Source organism: Phyllobates terribilis, unplaced genomic scaffold (assembly GCF_046119375.1).
Source record: "Phyllobates terribilis strain yellow unplaced genomic scaffold, ASM4611937v1 Scaffold_5__5_contigs__length_657084704, whole genome shotgun sequence".
Taxonomy (NCBI): Eukaryota; Metazoa; Chordata; class Amphibia; order Anura; family Dendrobatidae; genus Phyllobates; species Phyllobates terribilis.
The window spans coordinates 82,261,482-82,271,147 of record NW_027362765.1 but is presented as its reverse complement, the minus strand read 5'-3'; positions in this window follow the sequence as shown (position 1 = coordinate 82,271,147).

The following is a 9,666-nucleotide window of genomic DNA, read 5'->3' as shown; positions in this document are numbered from 1 at the left end:
ACAACTTTAGATGGTCCCTGGATACTGTCTCGGACGTTCTTCCTCCATCCCTACTGATTAAGCAGGTCTTCTTCTTATCAAATCTTGACTTCAGCACAGTGTAGGGTTCTTTCTTCCACTGGTCATCAAGTTTGTGGTTCCTTCTCTTCCTTTTCAATACTATTTCACCAGGTGTGAAAGGCTCTGCGGGCGCACTTTTGTTGTAGTGGGCCTCCTGCTTATCCCTCACCCTTCTGTACTGCTCTTGTCTGGTCGTGTCCCAGTCCTCAGTGGTCACATCCGCTTCTGGTTCTACTACACCAAGCTCCAGATCCATGGGCAACTTCCCAGGTCTTGCACGCATAAGATATGCCGGAGTACAATTGGTGGAACTCACGGGTATGTGGTTGTACAGATCCACTAGGTCAGGTAGTAGGTCTGGCCACTGATTTCTCTCCTCAAGTGGTATGGTTTTCAGCAGGTCGATGATGATGTTATTCATCTTTTCGCAGAGACCGTTGGTTTGTGGGTGGTACGGTGCAGTTCTTATCTTTTTACACCCGTACAAATGGTAGAACTCCTTGAACAATTCAGCCTCAAAGGCTGGGCCTTGGTCCGTCAGCACTTGCTCAGGGTATCCATGGGGTCTGCAGAAACACGCCTGGAAGGTTTTTGCTGCTGTCTCTGCCGTCAGGTCATTGACAGGGGCGACCACCAGGAACCTAGAGTAGTGATCCACCATGGTCAGGGCGTAGGAGTACCCTGACCTGCTGGGTGACAACTTGACATGGTCCAGGGCCACGATCTCCAGGGGTTGAGTCGTCTTGATGGGTTGCAGGGGTGCCTTCTGGCTGCTGTAGTCTTTTCTTTTGAGGCTACAGGGTCCACAGTCTCGGCACCACCGCTCAATGGAGCTGCGCATTCCTACCCAGTAGAATCGACACTTCAGCAGGGTCTCTAGCTTTTTCCAGCCAAAGTGTCCCGCCTGATCGTGGTAGGCCTCCAACAACATTTGGATGTCTGTCTTCGGGACCACTATCTGCCATACCATCTCATGGGTTTTTGGATTGACGTACCTCCGGCACAGCTTCTCACGGTAGATAAACAGCCGGCTCCTCTCGTTCCACAGCTGCTTTGCTTGGAGAGACGCTTCCTTCTCCAGGGAGGAACCTTCTTGGGTTATCAGTTCTTTAATACGGCTGACAACCGGGTCACTGTCCTGGGTCTCTTTCCAGCTGTGGTGTGGCAGAGGGTTTAACGTCTTTCCACGCTGCTTCCTGGAGGCTCGTTGCTCGTGGATCATCCCATTCTGGTGAAAGGCAGGTAGCTCAATCTCCTCCAGGTCATCCACTTCCTCTTCTGTGTCTGACTGGTGAGGCATCCTGGACAGGGCATCGGCGTTGGCGTTCTTGCGGCCCGCCCGATATTTAATTGTGAATTGGTAATTTGACAGCCGAGCCATCCATCGTTTTTCCAGTGCTCCTAGCTTGGCTGTTTCAAGATGGGTCAAGGGTTTATTGTCAGTGTAGGCAGTGAACTTGCTGGAGGCTAGGTAGTGCTTGAACCTCTCAGTGATGGCCCAGACCAAGGCCAGGAACTCCAACTTAAAGCTGCTATAGTTCTCTGGGTTCCTCTCAGTCGGGCGGAGCTTCCTGCTTGCGTATGCGATTACCTTCTCTTGGCCATTCTGCTTCTGACTTAGGACAGCGCCCAGCCCTTCGTTCCTGGCATCAATATACAGCAGGAATGGTTGGCTGTAGTCAGGGTAGGCCAGGATCTCGTCGCCTGTGAGGATCTCCTTCATCTCCTGAAATGACTCGGCTTGCTCCTTACCTCAGTGGAATGGGGGATTTCAGCCTTTGGGGGACTGCCCTACCAGGAGGTCTTGCAGAGGAGCTGCTTTCTTAGTGTAGTCTTTTACGAACCTCCGGTAGTATCCTACTAATCCCAGAGACTGACGCACCTCCTTGAGGTTCTTCGGCTCCGGCCACTTCTGGATGGCAGTGATCTTCTCCGGGTCTGGTGCTACCCCTTCCGGACTGACAATGTGCCCCAGGTACTGTACCTTTCTCTTGAGCAGGTGGCACTTTGAGGGCTTCAGATTCATCCCGTACCAGGACAGTGACTCAAATACCTCCGCCAGGTGCTTCAAGTGGTCCTCGTACGTCTTGGAGTACACTATCACATCATCCAGGTAAAGTAACACAGTCTCGAAGTTGCGATGTCCCAGGCAGCACTCCATCAATCTCTGGAACGTCCCGGGGGCATTGCAGAGTCCAAACGGCATACTGTTGAACTCGCAGAGTCCCATCGGGGTTGTAAAGGCCGTCTTCTCCCGATCCTCCTCAGCCACAGCTACTTGCCAGTACCCACTAGTGAGGTCAAGGGTGGAAAAGTAATTTGCAGACTTTAAGGCAGCCCGGGACTCCTCTATGCGCGGTAAAGGGTATGCATCTTTATGTGTAATGCGATTTACTTGTCGGTAATCTACACACATTCTCATGCTCCCGTCGTTTTTAATGACTAGCACTAGGGGAGCTGCCCAGGGACTACAACTGTCCCTTACCACCCCCGCCTTTTTCATATCGTGCAGCATCTCCTTTGCCTTCTGGTAGTGAGCTGGTGGTATAGGCCTGTACCGCTCTTTGATGGGTGGATGGTCACCTGTGGGGATATGGTGTTGAACCCCCTTAATCCTACCAAAGTCAAGTGGGTGCTTACTGAACACTTGCGCGTATTCTTGAACCACCCGGTGTACACCCTTTTTCTGATTGGCAGGAGTGGTGTCTGTCCCAACATGGAGCTGTTGACACCAATCCTCCACCTGAGTTGCAGGGTCATTATCCTCCACTTCGTCTGGTGAGGTTAAGGACTCCGCCTTGTGAATGGAGTTATTATTTACAGCATATAGTTTGGCAACAGTGGCATAATGTGGTAATTTGACCTCATCTTCCCCATAATTGAGAAGACGGACGGGCACCCTCCCATTGCGTACTTCCACCACTCCTCTGGCGGTTAAGAGCGTGGGTCTGTGCTCGGAGTAAAAGGGTTCTCCTACCGCCTGGTAGCTCTGTACTCTAAGACCTATGGCTGCTCTACACCAGATAAGCATTTCACTCATAGGGGGGATCACAATGGGTATGGGGTCTGTCACTCACACATTACCGATTTCACCATCTGTTAACCTTGCTTGCTGTTGGTACATCAGGACTCGGATCTCCTTCTGCAACGCCCTTCTCTGTCCTGGTCTGGCAGTGTCAGCTATCTGTTGGAGCAAGAACACAACTGTGACAAGTGTGACCTGTCTTGCGGCATCGGTAGCAGGCAGGGTCCCTCTGTGGACGGCGCTGGTCGCTGATCCTCGTAGAGGGTGGTGTTGTTCTCCTCCTTCGCATCCAGGGGACATCCTCAGGGCTATCGGCTAGCAGGATTTTCCCTTCTTCCTCGGGTTCCGTCCGCAGCTGCAGCGCGCTCAGCACAGTGGTCAGGGTTTTGCTCAACTGACGCACTTCAGAGCGCAAGCTGTCCAGCTCTCTAGGGGATGTTGCTGGAACTTTGGCTTCAGCAGCCACCGGGGAAAAGGTGGGTGTTGCAGGCACTGGGGTCCTTAAGATTGTCAAAGGTGGCATCTGGATGATCCAGGGACCACCAACGCACAGTCCTGCTCTCCTCAGGAGACTTCAGTCCCCGGACAAACTGTTCCTTCACCATTTTGTTTTCATTTTCGATGCTGGTTGGACTAACCTGTTTCAGAGCTCGCAGGGCCGCCTGTAGATGCCAGGCATAGTCCCGAACATTGTCCTCCGACTGTTGAGAACAGTTGTAGAACCTCATCCTGAGGTCCGCCTCGGTAAGATCCTCAAAAACAATCTGTAGCTTTTTAAAGATTGCGGACACTGACTCCTGGTCTGCGGCCGACCCTGTTTCCACTTCCCGCTCCGCAGCACCAGTCAATTGTCCCAATACAACAGCGGCCCTCTGCTTGCCTGTCATAGAGTACATGTCCAGGATACCGCATATCTTCCGTTTGAACCCAGACAGGGTATCTGGTTTGCCGCTGTACTGGGGGAGCCACTTTGCTCCAGGAATATGCGGTAGAGTTATGGGGATGACAGGAGTGACAGGACTTGCTGATGGGGCGGCGGCTCCGCTCTGCGCGGCATCGGGTGCGGGTTCATTGTCAGGGACATTAACCGGGGCTCTGGCTAGTTGCTGTACCTCAGACATTCTGGCGCCCCCCTAGCGAACCGTGGCCTACCTTCTTTTCTTTTTCTTCCGGTAGGCCGCAGATCCGCAGGTGACGGTCTTCTTCAGGACCTTGCGTCGCTTGCGTCCTACGTCAGAGCGCTCACCGCGGCTCCTTCCAGGACCTGGCGCTTCCTGGTTTGACGTCAAGGCGTAGGGCGTGTCCGGAGCTTCTCGCGCTTTTGCAGGTACGCCCCTCGGTTTCCCGCGGTTACGCCCTTCTTCTTCCCGCACTACTGTGCGACAATGGCGGCCATCTCCACCACAGATTAATACACAGGTTTCTTTTTATTAAAGGCGCACAGTACCAAGTGGCAACGGGCGTAACACTCCGTCGTTGCAGCGGGCACGGAATCCTGTTCGTGATGCCAGAGAAAGATGACTCGCCCAGGGGGATGGGGACAACTCGGTACCGGGGTCTTTGCCTGGCCTTGGGGATGTCGCGGTGGTCGGCTCCCGGGCCCGTACCCTGGGGTCAGCTTGTGAAAGGGTGGTTTGGTTTGCTAATTTTATGGAAGTTTGTGACGCCACCTGTGGTTTCTGGTGAGAATCACCAGTGCTGCGGCAGTCCGCTGAGGCCGGTGATAATGCAGCTCGATGGTATAGCTCCCCACAGGTGGAGCTAGGCCTCAGGGCAGTGTATGGAGAGGGGGATGCAGGACAGGTGAGACCCAGCCGGGTCAGAGCAAGAACAGGGACGGACACGATAGTCACTTCAGTACCTTTTACTGGTGGTAATTCAGGCACATCCCGGAGCACTGTAGGGTGAAGGGTGCATATCAGGATCCTCCCCAATGAGCGGGTATAGGGCCTCCTGCTTCTTGCCTCTGCGTAGTAAGTTTCTGACCTGCCAGAAGCTAAGCCTAACTTTATCTCTGTCCTGCACCGGCTGACGTTGTGGTAGGGCCTTCTCTTGGAGTGCTCGCTCCCAGCTTACGGGACCTATGTGTCTCCTGGCTCTGTTACGTATCAGCTCTCTGGTGATCCTGGGACCTGTAGTTCTCCAGGGATTCCGGTTATGCCTTACTGGGTCGTAGAGATCCCGGTAAGCTCGGACCCGGTGTCCGGTATATGTTTCGGGGTGAGCTGGGTAAGCTCCTCTGCCCCCACTGCTACTCACTTTCCACTCGCCTTCGGCCGCGCTCGGGCCCTCACTAGGCTACTTACACTAACGGCAGCTTGCCACTCTTCACCGCTCTTACAGGCATCGGCACGCCTTGGGCTCACTTACTTGAGCTCCAACTGAGTCTGGACTGGGCTTCAGGACCGCTGGAGGCCTAGCTTGCCTCACACAGCAACCCGCGTGCTTCTCCGCACACACAGCTCTTCACTCTCTGTGTGCTCCAGACTGACTAACTGCCTAGCTCCACCTTCCCTATTTATATCCCTAAAGGGCTCCCTCTGGTGGTCTGAGGTGGAAGGTGGAGGTGTGTGAATGCTTATGGGGGCCTCTTGTGGAGGATTCCATTAATACAACCCTCTAGGATCTGTGGTACGAAGCGCAGCTGGGCGCCACATTTGTTTCTATCACATACGTCTATATATAATCCCTTACGAGTCCCTTGAACATTTTTCCTACACTGGATGTTAAGCCTACTGGTCTGTGTACAATTATTAGACAAGTGAGTATTTTGACCATATCATCATTTTTATGCAGATTTTCCAACACCGCCCTGTATGAACTTGGGTGCCTAAGGATACAACACTCTTGACCAGGGTGTTCAGAAATATTAAGCAGGTTGTTTTCTTGAAATTGCTCAGACATTGAGGCGATCACAGAACCATCAAAAGTATTATTGCAAAAACGTATTTAGAAAAAAAGACGCACATTAACTGCCAAAGATGTGAGATTAAAACGTGAAGCAACCAGGAGCCATTATCCTCCAGTGCTGTCATATTTCAGAACTGCAGCCTCCCTGGAGGCCCAGAAGTACAAGGTGTTCAGTGATCAGAGACACGGCCGAGGTGAGGAGGCTGAACCCAACCACCACTGAGCAAGACACAGAAGTAAAAGGGGTTCAGGGCTCAGAGACATGGCTGAGGTAAGAATTCCTAAAACCTGACCACTACTGAACAAGACACAGAAATGGAAACGTCAAGACTGGGCCAAGAGATATCTGAAGATAGTTTATTCAAAGGTTTATGGACTGATGAGATGAGAGTGACTCTTGACGGACCAGAGGGATGGGGCCATGGTTGGATCAGTAACGGGCACAGACCTCCACTTCCACTCAGATGCCAGCAAGGTGGAGGTGGGGTATTGCGGTGGGCTGATATTATTAAAGATGAGCTGGACCTTTTGGGGTTGAAGATGGACTCAAAATCAACTCCCAAACCTACTGCCAGTTTTAGAAGATACTTTCTTCCAGTAGTGGTACAGGAAAAAGTCTGCATCTGTTAAGAAAACAAGGATTTTTCTGCAGGACAAGGCTCCATCGCAGCATCAAAGTCTCCACTGCTCAGTGCCTGTAACGGCCTTAAAGATGAAGGAACAATAACACGGCCCCTTCTTCACCTGACCTGAACCCTACGGAGAACTTGTGGGCCCTTCTTAAATGGAAGATTTACGGTGAATGAGAACAATCACCTCTCTGATCACTGTGTGGGAGGCTGTGGTTGGTCGTCAACAGATGAAGAAACTAACAGACTCCATGGATGGAGCTAATGGCTGTTATTGAGAAGAAGAGCGTCTATATTACTATATTGGTCACTGATACTTTTTTGGAAATGTCAGTAATGTATTTTTGTACATTTTGAGTTGTTTGGTTATTATTCACCCTGTAACAGATGAAAATAAACAGTTGAGATGGTAAAATTTACATTTTTCATTTAGTTGCATAATTCTGCACACACAGAGGTATTCTCCTAAGAAAGACAAAACCTCACTTTTAGCCTGTGTGCCCACTATGCGTTTTTTAAGCATTTCCGCAGCGGCAATTCCGCTGCAGAAACGCTTAAAAAACGCATGGTAGAAGGTCTGCAATGTTCCCCAATGATAATCCGCACATGCTGCGGAAATTTCCGCTGTGGATTATCATTGCGGAAAAATCCACAGCACAACCAATTATTTTGCGGAATCGCGGCGTTTTCGCCGCCATTGACTTGCATTGAATTGCTTAATATTCGCATGACTACATGTGCACATGCGGATATTAAGCGATTCAATGTGCGGATGGTACCCGGGTTTGGAGAAGAGGAGACTCTCATCCAGACCCGGGTACCATAGTACCTGTAAAAAAAAAGAATTAAAATAAAAAATATACATTATACTCACCTTCTGATGTCCCCTGGTCTCCTCTATGGTGCGTCCTGGCTTCCCGGCAGCTCACGATGGTCTAAAAGGACCTGCCATTATGTAATTTAGTCATGTGACGGGTCACGCGACCGCTGACGTCGGCGGTCGCGTGACCAGTCACATGACTAAATGACGTCATGGCAGGTCTTTTTACACAACCTCGAAACACCGGGAAGATCGGACGCATCGGATAAGGAGACCGGGGGCCATCGGAAGGTGAGTATAATGTTTTTTTTTACCATTTTTATTATTTTTTTTAACTAACTTGTTCACACTGTATAAAATCTACGCCGGTTGCATGGATTTATATAGTGTGACTAAGTTGTCAACCACTTTTTCAAGTGATGCTAAAATCACTTGGAAAGCGCTTGACAACCCGCATGCGAAATCGCATGATCAAAACGCTTCACATCCACATGTCCCTGGCAGGAAAAATGCATGTACAATCCGCATGTACAATCCACATGTACAATCCACATGTACAATTCGCATGTACAATCCGCATGTACAATCTGCATGTACAATCCGCATGCGTTTTTTTCTGCCAGGGAGATGCAGAAACGCTCAGGAAAAATCCGGAGCATTTCTGCATCGTGGGCACATAGCCTAATTGTGTTAAATATTCAGGTTTCAGGTTTATTAACTTTTTGAATTGACCGACAGCTCTGAAGTTGTTCAATAACAAAATTAATCATCAAAAATACAAATTCCCGAATAATTCTGCACACAATGTAATTACCCAGGGTAGAAGACCTGGAGCTATTTTTGACAGGCTCCAAATTAGCTTCGCCAGTCGCTTGAACAGTACCCGTCACTGGAGGAGTCTCTAAAAATCATATATAGAGGCATAGCAATAACTGAGCAGATCTCCTTAACCCCTTAAGGACCAGGGAATTTTTCATTTTTGCGCTTTCATTTTTTTCCTCATCTTCTTCCATATACATACATCTTTTTCCGTATACATAACCGTACGACGGCTTTTTTTTTTGCGGAATGAGTTCTAGTTTTGAATGGCACCATTAATTTTATCGTATAATGTAATGAAAAACGGGAAAAAAATCCAAGTTGGGTGAAATTACGAAAAAAATTAAATTTTGTCTTTTTTTATGGTTTTGTTTTTATGGCGTGCATTGCGCGGTAAAAACGACCTGGAAACATGAGTGTCCACGTCAGTCTCATTACGGCGATACCAAATATGTATCAATTTATTTCTACTTAACTGATGAAAATAAATTCAGAATATTGCAAAAAAAAATGTTTTTTGCTTTGTTTTGCCATTTTCCGAGACCCATTATACTTTCATTTTTCTGTTGATGGGGCAGAGTGAGGGCTTGTTCTTTGCGCAGTGAGATGACCTTTTTATTGGTACTAATTTTGTGTACATATGATGCTTTGATTGATTATTATTACATTTTCTTAGGGAGGTGAGGTGACCAAAAAAAACCCACAATGCTGGTCTTTCTCGTTATGGTGTTTATCGATCTGGTTAATTAATTTCATATTTTATTAAATCAGACTTTTACAAATACGGCGAGACCAAATATGTTTCTTCTTTTTTATTTTTTTTTATTTTTAATGAGGGAAAAAGGGGGTGATTTTAATTTTAATTTTTTCATTTAACACTTTTTTCAAAATTTTTTACATTATTTTTTAGTCCCCTTAGGGGACTTCAACCTGCCATCGTTTCATTACTATAATATATAGTGCAGTACTACAGTAATGTATGATACAGAGAAAATATCGGTCTACTATGGAGGTCAGCCTATGGCTGAGCTTTACAGGAGGACCGAGATGACAGTGACGGGGGTTTTCAGCAGACTACCACCTGTCATAGTAACTCATCGGTTCCCCACAGTCGCGTTGCGGGAGGCTGAATGGGAGCTGGTGTGTGTGCATAGATTAACAGAGGAATTTAAATGGTTAACAATGGAGACAGATGCAATATAGCCAGAATCTGCCACATGTGGTGGGAGCTCAGCCCGGATCCCCCTCCATATCTCAGGTCCCCTTCGCAGGACGTTAATACAACATCCTAATCCTATAGATTTAAAGGTAATCTGTCAGTGAGATCAACCCCCCCTTATTTCCTTGCCTTATGCCTGATCTCATACAGACAGTGAGCCATCAATCAAGCTAAAGAGGCTGGG